Source organism: Hydra vulgaris, chromosome 13 (genome assembly GCF_038396675.1).
Source record: "Hydra vulgaris chromosome 13, alternate assembly HydraT2T_AEP".
NCBI classification, from domain to species: domain Eukaryota; kingdom Metazoa; phylum Cnidaria; class Hydrozoa; order Anthoathecata; family Hydridae; genus Hydra; species Hydra vulgaris.
Window position 1 is genome coordinate 34,947,117 of NC_088932.1, and position 14,008 is coordinate 34,961,124.

The following is a 14,008-nucleotide window of genomic DNA, read 5'->3' on the forward strand; positions in this document are numbered from 1 at the left end:
AAAACCCATTTTGAAATCAGTTTTGAAAAACCATGAAAGCATTGTCTTTTTTAGAGTTGCCTTTTGAACCTACTGTAGATTCTTAAATATTCTTAATTATATTCCTTTACATAAAGACTATATAATGTTTCAACGTATCATGCCTGTGGTAAACTTTTGAGCGTAGGCAAAGAAAATGCAATTTTGATAGATATGATTAAAAAAATATTTCATCCTAATTCTATATATTTTTTTCAATATCTTATAATACAAAAAGACCATATAAAATTGAATGGTTCAGCCAGTTTTCTTTGGTTAGCAAAGCCGAGCAAAGAAGGTGGAGCTTACTGTCTTGTACTTTGCTAGGTGTTAGTGTTCCAAATAAGTCTGGATCATTAAATTTAATTTTCAAGCCTCATCATAAATGGAGTAATGCTGTTTGTGATATTAAAAAAATATAGAAAAGTTGTGCTTTACATGATAGGTCTATGTTTATGTTTCATACATTACTTTCACCTTGCAATTTTTGTTTAATGCATTACTTTCACGTTGTTGTTAAAGTTGGTTTAAATAATTCTCGTTTGAAACTTCTTTCTAACAGCCGAAAAAATTAGTTTCAATAATAAAAACAATAACATTTCTCGGTTGCTACGATCTTGCATTTTGCGGACATCCTGATGATTGCAATTATCATCCTGATATTGGGGAATCTTCTATAAAAAAACTTGGAGTAGGTAATTTTATAGACCTTTTAAATTTTTGTGTTGATGCTGGTGATCAAATGTTAGACAACCATTATTCTTCAAGTCCAAAATAGGTAACCTATATATCAAAAACTTCCCATAACCATCCTATTGATTCATGTGGGAAAGAAACTGAGAAAGTTTTAATAAAAAAAAGTTAAACATTCAATTTCTTTTTAATTCTTTGCTATGAAGAAGTTGACTGTTCCAATACTGAGAAAATATTTCTAAATGTCCTTAATACACTTCAATATTTTCGACTTAATTAATGAAATTGAGTATAATGGTGCGGGTTGTGTGGTAGGTGAATATAAACAAGTTTTTCTGAAACACAACCTCTTGTTCATTGTGCAAACCATAAACTTGGTTTAGATGTGGCAGTTGCATGTCAAGTTTAAAAAGTGAAAAATTATCTAGGTCAAGTAAAAGATCTTTCTTATATTTTGAATTTATCTTCTAAACATAGCAGTTGTCTCAAAAAGTATTCAAATCCGAATCAGGAAAAATTTATAGATAATTGTTAAACAAGATGGATTCAGAAGTCGAGAGGTCTTAATATTTTTTTTTGTGGATAATTTTTCACTTGTTATTTAAAGGAAATGGGATTAAATGAATCAAGGAAATACAACTGTAATAATGATTCCAAATCCTCTTCTTTTTTAAGGTTAATCACATATATCTCTTTTATTGTAAGTTTAGTTATAACAAAAAAGTTAATAGATTTTTTTAATGCAATCATTGTTACTCTTCAAACTAAATCTTTTGACATATCTCAGCAGTATTTTGAAATAATTAATCTAAAAAATCTGTAATAAGAACTTAAAAACAAAATTGATATATGTCAGACCTAAATCAAGGCTAGGAAAGAATCAAGAAAAGGAGGGTAAGCACAGGCAACATTACTAGTATACTAACATAAAATGCCTATCAAAAAAAGGCAAGAACCCAGAATGGGTGGGCTAACCTAACGGAACACTGTTTACATAACAAGCCTATCATGACTAGGAAAGAATATAAAAATGGAAGGTAACCTCAGCCATTATTACTCATGTTTTACATAAACTGCCTATCAAGAGAAGAATAGAATTCACAAATGGAGGGCAAACTCAGGAAAAATGACAGTTTACAGTCGAAAGGCAAAGTCCTTTGACATACCTTTTCATTTGTGCACTTTGTTAAGAAAATTAGTCTTAAAATTACATGTCTAATTTATAAACGAAATAGCCAAAGTAACATTTGTAAAAATTTCTATTAAAAATAGATACTACAAAAGCAACACAAAACAATTTTAGTTATTATTCAATGACATAAACAGCGACGCTCCTCCTAAAATAAAGTCACCCTGAGCGGTTCGCTTCACCCTTGCTACGCCTTTTTCTGTCCCTCCTCCATTTAAATTGACAATACTTATGCGCTCAGGGTAAGCGGGTTGTGGGTTAATAAAAAACTTTTCATCACAATTTAAAATCTGAGATCCGCCCCTGCAGCATCTAAGCAAGTTTTTATAGAAAATATAGATTGTATCGTCTAATGTAAGGCTCTTTTAGTGAATTTTTTAATATTTTTTTAAGTATTTTTGTAATAACTTCTGTAAAAAACGTTGAAAACTTGTGAAACTACTTTATGTCCTGTGCAATTACCTAATAATGATAGCCTGAAAATTTAAAGTTCATAAAGCAAACTTTTCATCCTTAATCATAATTTTAAATTTTATCTTATCAAGCATAATAGAAGCAAAAAAAAGTTTTTACGTTTAAGTTTTAAAAATTTTTTTGTTTTATTAAAATTTGTTTCTTAATTTATTCATGTTAACAGAAGTCAACACTTAATTTATTTTAGGGGGTACGAACCACGCTTAAACAACTTAATCCATTTTTGTTGTTAATATAATGTACATATTTCATTCGCATCCGATTAGAACTTCATTTGGGTGTGATTGACATATGTATATTATTTTTGATTGAAATATAAAGTAAACATTTTAAATATAAACCGTTGTCAATGTTTCCCAGCTAGGTTTTTTTACTGCTGTCAAGGTAAAAATAAAAAAAACTATATACATAAGTTAGAATTTATATATGATTTTTTTCAAATCAAAGTTATTTATGCAATTATCTTATCAATTTAAGAATTTTTGAAGTTCGAGTTTTAATTCAAAAATTTGACCTCTAAACTTTGCATAATTTTAATTGTTAAACTTAATTTTGTTTTAAGAAATATAAATCATAGGATGTCTTTGATTATGATTTGTTAATATTTGTTTAAATTACGTAAGTAAATATATTATTAAATAAACTTTTGTTATAGATATCTTTTCATCCTTAATTTAATTTTATTTAAATTTTGATAAGTTACAAAGCAATCTCAAAGGTGTTTCAAAACTCTGCTGGAAATTCAAATTTTGCATGTGTAACTATAACTTACATAATAGACAAATAACTATAACTGTAACTATAACTTACATAATAGACAAAAATTTACTTAAGGAAATCGTTAAGAATATTACAATGAATACATGCTAAAAACAAAATGCCACAAAAATGGATAATTCAGCAGTACATTAACCCAAAGCATACTTCTATACTGTATACTACTATACTATATATAGTATAGTAGTATACAGTATAGAAGTATCTACTATACTATTTATAGTAGATATATATACAGTATATATATATATATATATATATATATATACATATATATATATATATATATATATATATATATATATATATATATATATATACATATATATATATACATACATATATGTATTATTATATATTAAATATAAGCATTAAATAATGTTACTTGCATTTGGTAATTATATAGATGCACAATTATATCAAAGTTGCACAATGGTCATTTATATATTTTCTGGATGAATTATACTAATAATGAAAAAATATTTTTAATCAGGTTTCTATTATATATTAAACAAGCCAAACAATTTTTTTATAAACTGTCGAAACTCTAATGAGATTACAAAGATATTATTCAAATACTAATTTTATTTAACTTTTTGAAAATTCTTTATTGGTGTAGACCATTTTATTTGAAATCGAATGTCGAATAAAAATATTTAACACACATTAAGTTGAAACAAATGAGTTAAAATAATTACCAATTTTTTGTGTGCGTGTAAGTGTGTGTATTTAAATGCCTATAGGATATTCAAGATCTTTGACTAGTCATTCTAAAAAAATCTATAATATGAAATATCTAAAAAGTCTTATTAAATGATTTTCTGATGCTAAGCAACCAATTGTTTAAAAACAGAAAATAAAATTGAAAAAACTAGCATGTTTACCCTGTAAAAAAAAAAAGCAGCCAAGTTTAAAAGACGTTTGAAAAACGTTTAAAGTTTGAAAATTTTATTAAACCTACGAATCTTAATAAATTAAGATTCGTAGATTTAATAAATTTGAAAATCATTGATTTGAAACGTATTAATTAGTAATCAATGACATTTATTTATTAAAAATCTTCAAACATTTTATTATTTTTATATAAAAAAAAAAAAAATCATATACACCATTATTTTTTATTTATTACATACTATCATTTATTACATACTATTATTTATTACATATTATAATTCCGATAATAATTTATAAGATTTTTGAAAAAGCTTTTTTATCTTTTTAAGAATTTTCTAAACTATCCTTATGTGTCATCAGTGATCACCATGGAAAAACATTTAAAGTGGAAGTTCACTCTTCCTTCCTTACCGATATTGCAGATATGGCCTGATCTGGCATTAAACCACGAAACTTTTGATTCAGAGGCAAGCTCTCTAATCACTGTCTAGTGTGAAGATTACGGACTTGAACCACAGCTTTAGTTATCTCTTAAACTATTTAACCATGTATGTTCTAAATTCTAGCTAATGTACCTCAACCACATCATAAAGCTTTTATATGTTTATACTTAAAAAAGGGCTGAGTAATTGAGTATTCAAATGAACCGCCCCACCGTCCGCCCGACCACCTTCTTTTACGTAGTAATTATGTCTTCGAATAAGTTTGGTGAAAGAACTGGATAAGGTTAAAACTAAAACTTTTTTATTTAAAAAAAAGCTGATTATTCAAAAAGATAACATTAACTTAAAAAATCATTATGTTATTTCCAAAATAAATGACGCTTTTTAAATCAACGAGATTTCTTTTAAAAATTAATGTAACATGTTTTGGCGTGACGTATCGACATTTATTGGCGTGATTCATTAATTTTGCTCATAGCTTATATGCAAAGTCTCAAATTGATATACTTTGGTCTAATTCACTGTTACATCAACTATGCCAAAATACCATGGGCAAGAACCCAAAAAAAAAAAGTGTAAATTTATTGACTAAAAAAACACTCTCGCAGGATCATATTCTGCGAGAATTCAAAACCTTTTATGAAAGACAAACTTTATTAACATGTTTAAAATAAATTTAAATGAAAAGTAAAATTTAAGATCAAATGGAATTAACACTTATAAATTGCCTCGGAAATATAACAAACTCTCAGAAAATTGTATAGTATATCGAGGACCTAAAATATTAAACGCCTGTAAAAAAGAATACAAACGTATACAAATATATGTTTGTTTACGATTGTATTTCAATCAGTTTTAAACAAAAAAATAATTTTTTTTAAATCTGATATTTTAGAGAGTTTTTTCTTTTTCATTTTTTCTTTTTCTTTAACTATGCTTAAACGGATTTTAACGGTAACCTTTTAGTTATATTTTTTTAATTTATTTATCGATTACTATGAGGGTTTTATCCTACGATATATTGTTAATGTTTTTTTAAAAAAACTCTAGAAAAAGATTGCGATGAGATGATGTTATCCTCATTTGTTTTTGAGTCCGTATCTGCTTTAACCTTTATTTCGAATTTTACTATCTACTTGAAATTTATCTTGAACTGAGAAAAAAAAAGAAAGTAAAATAAAATGAGTGATAAAAAATGAAAGTGTTTATTTAAAAATTTAAGAAACAAATAAAAAAGTGTTTATTGTAATAAACCCAAAATGGTAAGTTGGTGTATTTCATATTTAAGTATTAATAAAACAACTTTTCGGCTGTTTTTTTTCCCAAGAAAAATAGACTAAGAAAGATCTATTTCCTCTTATACAAAAAATAAACAAAAAATAATAGTTATAAAAATTAATGGTAATCAAAATATAAGTTAAAATTTGTTCTAAAGACATAATCTACTAATTAGGTAATAATTAGTATTTAGTAGCTTGGAAAATCAAATATGCTTGAATAAAAGGCTTTGAGTTTTCTTAATTTAACCAAACAAAACGTAATTTATGCTGTGAGATTTTATAACTTAACCAAACAATACATAATTTATGTTAATAACAAAACCTATGTTAATGTCAAAACATTACAACAACAAAAAATAAAGAAGAAAATTAAAAAATTAATTAAGAAAAAGTGAGTTTATATTAAAGTTCATTTAGCTACTAAACGGTTTAATTTATACAATATATTGATTGATTAGGCGCCATTAAAGCAAAAATAAAAGCAACTTTTTTATAATATTTAAAACAACCTAAACGCACATTCCCTGTCACTCAAATGGTGTTTTTAAAATCGTTAAGAACCTAACAAAAATATTTACTCACATACCTGAAACAAACCAAAATTCGAAATAAATACCAAAACCACAGGGTTTTTTTATGGAAATAATTTTTTCTTTTTTGTTTTTAATGATTTATCTAATATAAATTAATGCCAGCAAGATATCTGCAAATGAAAGCGTCGTCGTACCGTTTAATATTACAATATAAAGTGAATTGAAAACCAACCATGCAGAAAATGCTCAACCTGAAAACAATTATAAACTCAATTAGAAAACAAGAGTTTATCAAATTATATTACTCAATAATTCAGTTTTCAATTTAATGGCATGTATTTTAATTTATTTTGCATTTAGAGGAAGTGTAAGGCTGTGCTAACTGAGTAGCGTGGCAAATGAATTTAAAAGATAAAATGAAAAAACATTTTGAAGTAAACCAACAAAGTAATCTGAATTAAATTGCTTGCAAATTTGATTCAAAGAAATTGAATCAAGTTTGCAAGCCTTTTTAATTTAATATTGAAGTCTTTTTATAGTCAACGTTTGTAGTTATAGCGTTAAGAAAGATCACCAAAAGTGAGGTAAAGTACAAAATAAATTTCAGCTTATTTCTTGAAAAAAACTTTCTGAAAGTTTGAAATGATGATATAATAATAAAACGATAATAAAAATAAAACGAAATTTTGAAATGATAATAATAATAAAACGATAATAATAATTTAATTTCAGCTTATTTCTTAAGAAAAAAACTCTTATATTCTGAAATAATAATTATACCGTTAGATCTTCTAGGGACACCTAAAAATAATAAAACGGCCGTAGCAAAGTGGTTAGAATGCTTGCTTTAGAAGCAAGAGATCTGGGGTTCGAAACAAACTCTGGGCATTTTTCACGTTATCGGTCGGTAAGGAAGCGTGAACCTCCTAGATCCACGCTTCTTCTTTGCTCTGTGACAAGGCCATTGTGACAAGGCCGATCTTCTTGAGATACCTAAAACAAAAATCAAAAATAATAATAACAAATAAATAAAAAAGATCTATAGAAACTGCCAAATTAAGAAATTAAAACATTTTATATGTTCTTTTGATATGATTACATTAAAGGCTCATAAGCATGTTCATGAATATGTGTCATAACAGCGTCTAAATAAAATAAAAAAAAACATACGGGTAATTCCAGGGCGGAAAATGAAAAAGTAGTAAATTTTTATTCTCATTTTCGTCAACTTTTAGCAAATGAGTATTGATGTAGACACATGAAAGTTTATTTAAAATATACCTTTATTACTAAAATTAATTTATGAAGGTCATTTTTTATGCCTCCGAAAGTTACGGTTTTTCTCATTGTCGCATGATAAAAAAGGTATCATAGTAAAATGTTATTTTAACCATGAATTTATTTGCACAATCGGAGTTAAATTAGCGTGAAAATGGAGCTAACATGTTCAAATTGTTATTGGTCAGATTTTATACTTTATAAAATATATATATTATAAGAAAATAACGAAAAAACTTTTGTAATTTTCTTGTAACGTAAGTTAACAAAATGATAAAGTTTTGTTTTTTCTAAAATTTAGTTAAAAAACTTAGGTTTTTTAATAATATATGCGAAAGATTATTAAATATTATGTTTTTACATTTGAAGTTTTGAATAATGATGCTTAATTAAAGCACATTTTAATTTTAAATTTGTGTAACATTAAAACTACGTGCCTTTACTGTTAAAACTACGTGCCTTTACTAAAGTTCAGGCGCTTTTTCGTTAATAAAATGAATTACGTCATTAAGTAAACTTATTTCGTCGCGTTGGTTAGGAGAATATAGAAGAAAATTTTTTTATTTTTTTTTAATGTTAATTGAAATTATTTATAATATTCCTTTTTTATTTGTTTATGTATTCTTATTTCTGTTGACATATATACACATAAATTAATAAAAATAAGAATAATATAAGTATTTGTATTTAGACATTAAAAAAAAAAAAAAAAAGATTCATTTGCTATCCTCCTAATATAAAAAAATCAGTTAGAATCTTTTTTATTTTTATTTTAGTAAAACAACTCGTTTGTAAATGCAATTATGGGTCATCCATAAAGCACGCCACCCTATATCTGTTAATTCTTATACCTTTCCCTCCTGTAACAAACGATCACATATACCTGAACCCTTCTCCCTCCTAAACTGTGATGGTAGTTTTTCGTCAAAAATATTTTTTAAAAGATTTAAATGTGAATATTTTGCAGCATTTTAAAAATTCAGCCTAATGAAAATAAGGCAAGACGCATAAACGTAAGGAAAAACCTCGACAAACCAAAGATTTTCTTATTTAAATGACTTAAATAAGTATTAATAAAGTCGTAATACTAAAATAATTTTTTAAAGTTTCGATTCGATAACTTTCATAAACGTTATGAAAAATCACTCCGAAAGAGTGCCACCAGTTTTTTAAAATTTCCTTTGTTTATTTATATTATTATTTTACATAACTTGAATAACGAGGGTATATATATAACCCCTAGAAATATAGTAATTTAATATAAAGAAATTTATAAGGATAAGTTTACATACTATACCAGATGTTTCAACTTAATTAAATTATATAAAAACTTATCCAAGATGTTAACTTTTAAAAACTTGTTTATTACTTTTAAATGAATGAGTTCAATTCTTTTGTTACGTTACTCTAACTCTTAATAATAGATACAGAAATTTGACGAAAATGTCGCTCGGTAACGTAAGTGATGTAACGTACGTTAAATATATAGTATCACAAAAACAAGTTTTTTTCCTTAGCCGGCCACCTCTGACAAAATTTTGTTTATTTTTAAAAATGGAATAGAATTCTTAACATCTTGTGAAAGTTTCTAATACAAACCGCTTTACTGATTCGCAAAAATCTGACTTAAAAGTTGAAGCAATTTTTACCTTGTTTTCCGTGTAACGTAAGTTAAATGGAATTTTCAGCAATAAATTCGCCCTTTTTTGGTCAGACTCAAAACTTTTTAGCTTATTTTATTCTTTAGACTAACAGCTTTCATGCAAAGTAGCTGAAAGTTTAATATACAGTTTAAATAGGCAAATATTTGATAAAGTTGTTGCGCGTGTAACGTAAGTTAAAAATGGAATTGCCCACGTTTGAATTTGTAGCTAGTTATCTAAAGTACCAGTAATTAAAGTTTTACGAAAGTTACGTTAATTGTTAATATGAACGATAATGGTCGAAAATTAGTACTTTATTAAAAACAATTAGAGTACGACGATTATTAGAGAATATTTGGTAAATTATTCGGTTAAATTATTCGCTAAATTAAAAACTAATCGTTTAAATTATTTGCAGGGTACGAATATATTCGTAAACCTATATTCGTTTAATAAATAATAACCGTTTAACAAAAATATACTCGTCGAACAAATAACCGGGAACGAACATATATTGGTTTACTTTTATTCGCTCAACGAATAAATATTTGTTCAACGAACAAAATTTGTTTAGCGAATTTTATTACTTAAATGAATACCATTTGTTAAACGAATATAAAACGAATGTAATTTGTATTTTACAAATTAATTATGATATTATAATTATATATATTTTATTTTTTAATATTTGAAAATGTTAAACAAATATATAGGTTTTGTGATTTGTACTTATTATGTACTTATTTGTACTATATTATATACTTTATATTTTTTCATTTTTTATTTTTTTTTAGGTGCACCAAAAAGTCCTAACGGTCTTGTCACAGAGCACCGCGGAAGTGCATTTAACAAGGAAGTTCACGCCTCCTTCCTTACAGTGACGCGAAAATATGTCCAGAGCTCGTTTCGGGCCTGGATCTCCTGCTTATAAAGCAAGCGCTCTAACCGCTGCGCCACGGCCGCACCGCATTTTATAATGAATAAGAAAATATTACTTATTAGCTTGTTTGTATTAATAATTAATGTTTTGTTACTTATTATAGATAATATAATATAACAATTATATTAACAAAATTTTTAAATTAAGTTAATTATCAGCAAAATAACTTTCCAGCTGAATTTTTTTTCTGCAATTTCTTCGTTGAAATAAATCTAATTTAGGTGGGTTACCCGGGGCTACTCCGAACGAAAATATTATTTTAAGCTTTGTAATTTTTTTGTTTTTTGCTATAATTATTTATAAAATTTATTACTTTACTTAATATATATATGAAATAATATGCTAAAGTTAGTTAAATACTAGCTATTACCCGTGTCGATTTTTGGCACAGGTATTTGTTTCCTAAGAAATTTTACCTGTTTATACTAATGATATTCCAAACGGATTTCCTTTCATTTACATTTGTTAATTTAGATTAAACAATTGAATGTTTTTTTCAGGTGCAAGCTGCCTTTCTTTATAAATGCCCAGAAATTCTTGTATTCGGAATTTAAATGACTGATGCTAATCATGCAAGGTGTAATTGTGCGAAAAAGAACTTGTTGCTAAAGCCGGTACTACTTCAGGTCTTATTAATCATCTAAAAGGGCAGCACTGCCAAGTTTTTATGGAATATGAGAAACTCAATAATGCCCAATAGATTGCGAAAAAGCTTCGCGTTATTGATGATAACGACTCTTTAGAAACCGATTTCATCAGTACACCCAAGTCAGCCCATCTTGATGCCACTCCTGAGTCATACCCTCAGTTTTTAACATCATCTGGTAAATTTAAAACTGCTAAAGCGTCTAAAACTTCTCGCATTGTTACTCCATGGCCCAAAAACCGTATTGAAAATGTAAATATAACTACATCATTGTCTAAGTGGATCTTCCACGAACAATTACCTTTTAGGATAATGGATTGTAAATAATTTTATGAAATAATGAAGTAAGCAATGAAGTGGAAGTATAATCCTGTTTCATCAAAATCACTTTCTCAGGACAGAATTCCTAAATTCATAAGTTCATCAGTGATCATGTGAAAAAATTATAGACAATGAGAAGATTGACCTTGCTGGTTGTGCCTTTACTACTGATATCTGAACTTTTAGTAATAATCTTGCTTTCCAATTTCTCTCTCTTCATTTCATTACAAAACGTTTTCAGATTAAACGACTTCTTGTTAAACTTGATCCATTTCCTAATGCACATACTGAAAATATTGTAGAAAAACCAGATTACTTATAAAACGCTTGAACTTAGAGAAAAAAAACATATACATGGGCAACGAACAAAAATGTTCGGAAAGATAAGTCATCAACAAAGTTGATGACTTATCTTTCCTAACTTATCATCAGATACATTTAATTATCACAAAAGCCCTAGCTAGTGTTCCTGAGTGGTTAGTAATTTTACTAAAGCTAAACTAATAAGTTAGGCACTTCAGTAGTTCTTCTAATACTACGAGTATTTTGAGGAAAATTGCTATTGAGCATAGCTAACAACGAACTTGACGTATCCAGAAAGTACCAATTCGTTGGAATTCTGTCCTGTGGTAGTTAAAATCAATTATAGATCTAAAATTCAATCTGTTATAGCGAAACGTCAACTAAAATTGAAGGTTGGATGCCCACTACTAAATAATCTGATGTAATTAAATATTATTGAATTTCTTAATCCAATCGATAAAATTTCACAAGTTTTAAGCTCTGACAAGGATTCAAAATAAACTTGGCGATACTGAAAATCTATAATCTTAAAAAAAAATAAGCTGAAATTGTCCGTTAACTTATGCCGAATGCGAGATAGCACGTTATTTTGATGAAGGAGATACAAAAGACAACGCAGATATCATCGAATATTTGATGACCAACCATAAGAGATTTTTTTATCTCAGCAGACTAGCAAGGAAGATCTTGTGCATCCTTGCATCATCAGCTACCTCGGAACGTGTATTTTCAACTGCAGGAAATATTCTGAAAGAAGAAACAACCTTGGCATTGACAATATTGAAATGATGGTTTTAATGAAAGAAAACTTAAAGGAGATGAAAATTATCACCTGGCCGATGTATGAAGTAGATAACATTAAAAGGCAAGAAATTATGAAAAAATATACTTTCTAATATGTAATAAAAAATGTTTTTTCGATGTTGTTTTTAATAAAAACTTGTTTCAATTATTATGAAAAATTGATAATATTGCCATCAGGTGGTCTGTAACAAGTAGATAGATACAGGATAACGATAAAAATTTTAAAAATATAATAAAAAACTTTATTTAACACCGACTTCAGCGATGTGGCATAATTAAATCTGAAAAATGTTGTAGATATATCTAAGCTAGTGACCATTATACTAACTAAATTATTTTTTTAACGAGTATAATCGGTACTGCTTATTTTCTGAACGATTATTTTATTCGTTCAACGAATAAGTGGGAACGAATGTATTTGTTTAACGAATATTCGTAAAATATTTATATGTCGAACAATATTATTCGTTCAGTAATCGTTCAACAAGTAAAATGAAAACGAGCGGCTACTCGTAAACGTTTAACGAAGAATCTTTAAAAAACTTGTTTATCGAATAATCGTCGCGCTTTAAAAGCAATCAATACAAGCAAAAAAGTATTGCTGTTCGTTGTTTTTTGTTGTTGTTGTTGTTGCTGTTGTTGTTGTTGCTGTTGTTGTTGTTGCTGTTGTTGCTGTTGTTGTTGTTGTTGTTGTTGTTGTTGTTGTTGTTGTTGTTGTTGTTTTGTATTTCCTTATGTTTTTACACAATTTAGTAAATTGTTTTACAGTGAAATTGTCGAGATGAAAAAAAAAATGTAACGCAATAAAAAGTGAGCAAAAGATTTAATCCAGATGTTTAAATACTTGCACAAAATTGACGAAATAAACTTCCACGTACCACTGTGACGCCCATCATCATCAAAGTACATTATGTGAGGTTATAATCAACAACTGCCACAGAAACAAGTACTTGACTACATGCAGAGAGAGAAATTCTTTACAAACTATGTTGTTTCTCAGTGGAATACCCTGCCGCAAACAGTAATTGTCGCAACCTTCTCTGGACATGTTTAAAAATCGTCTGGATGAATATTTAAATCGGCAAAAGAGAACCATTATAGCATAATGTCTTTTAATAGGTTTTAAGGTATGCTACTTGTGTGACAGATGTGCACAAGTACCAAAGACTGTCAATACAGAGGTGACTGATGCAAAAAGTAGCAAGCATTGTTTTTTTATTTTTTAAAACTTAAAAAATCCTAACGGACTGTTGTAAATATTTAAAATTATTGACTACTGAGATAAACTAAAATAAAATAAAATAAATATAAAATGAATTTAAAGAATGCGGAGACTCAGATCAGACTTTGCTATTGAGAACCGCTCGTAAGTTTAAATGATTTTTAGTTTTTAGGAACCGATAACACCACGTACATTTTTAAACGTTAAACGTTTGTAATTAAAAATGTTATTAGTACAAATAAAATTAAACAAAGTATAAGTTTAAAAATATATTAAATCGAAAAATTAAAAGCATGCCCATATGCGCGTCCTAAAAACTGTCTATACTATCTATAAAAAAAAAATACGTATCTATCTTAATTTTTCTTAAAGTTCATATATAATTCCATACACTTTATACACGATATCAGGATTATGCTTCATATGCATGTTATGAATAAGTTATGGGTATATAGTATATTGCAACTTGATCTAATATGCATTGAATGCTATTTCAGTAAAAACTCTTGACTTCATCCTGAGCTACAATACTGTAATTCTCTGCATAAGT

The 14,008-nt window shown here is 27.3% G+C and overlaps 1 long non-coding RNA gene across 1 annotated transcript in view; it reads right to left on the reverse strand.

Moving 5' to 3' along the window:
- Positions 1-6,547, reverse strand: part of LOC124815289 (uncharacterized) — a 38,319-nt gene extending 31,772 nt beyond the window's left edge. Inside the window, exon 1 of the long non-coding RNA XR_010642836.1 lies at positions 6,355-6,547. This is a non-coding gene — a long non-coding RNA (uncharacterized LOC124815289). The remainder of the gene's footprint in view (positions 1-6,354) is intronic.
- Between the last annotated feature and the right edge of the window lie 7,461 nt (positions 6,548-14,008).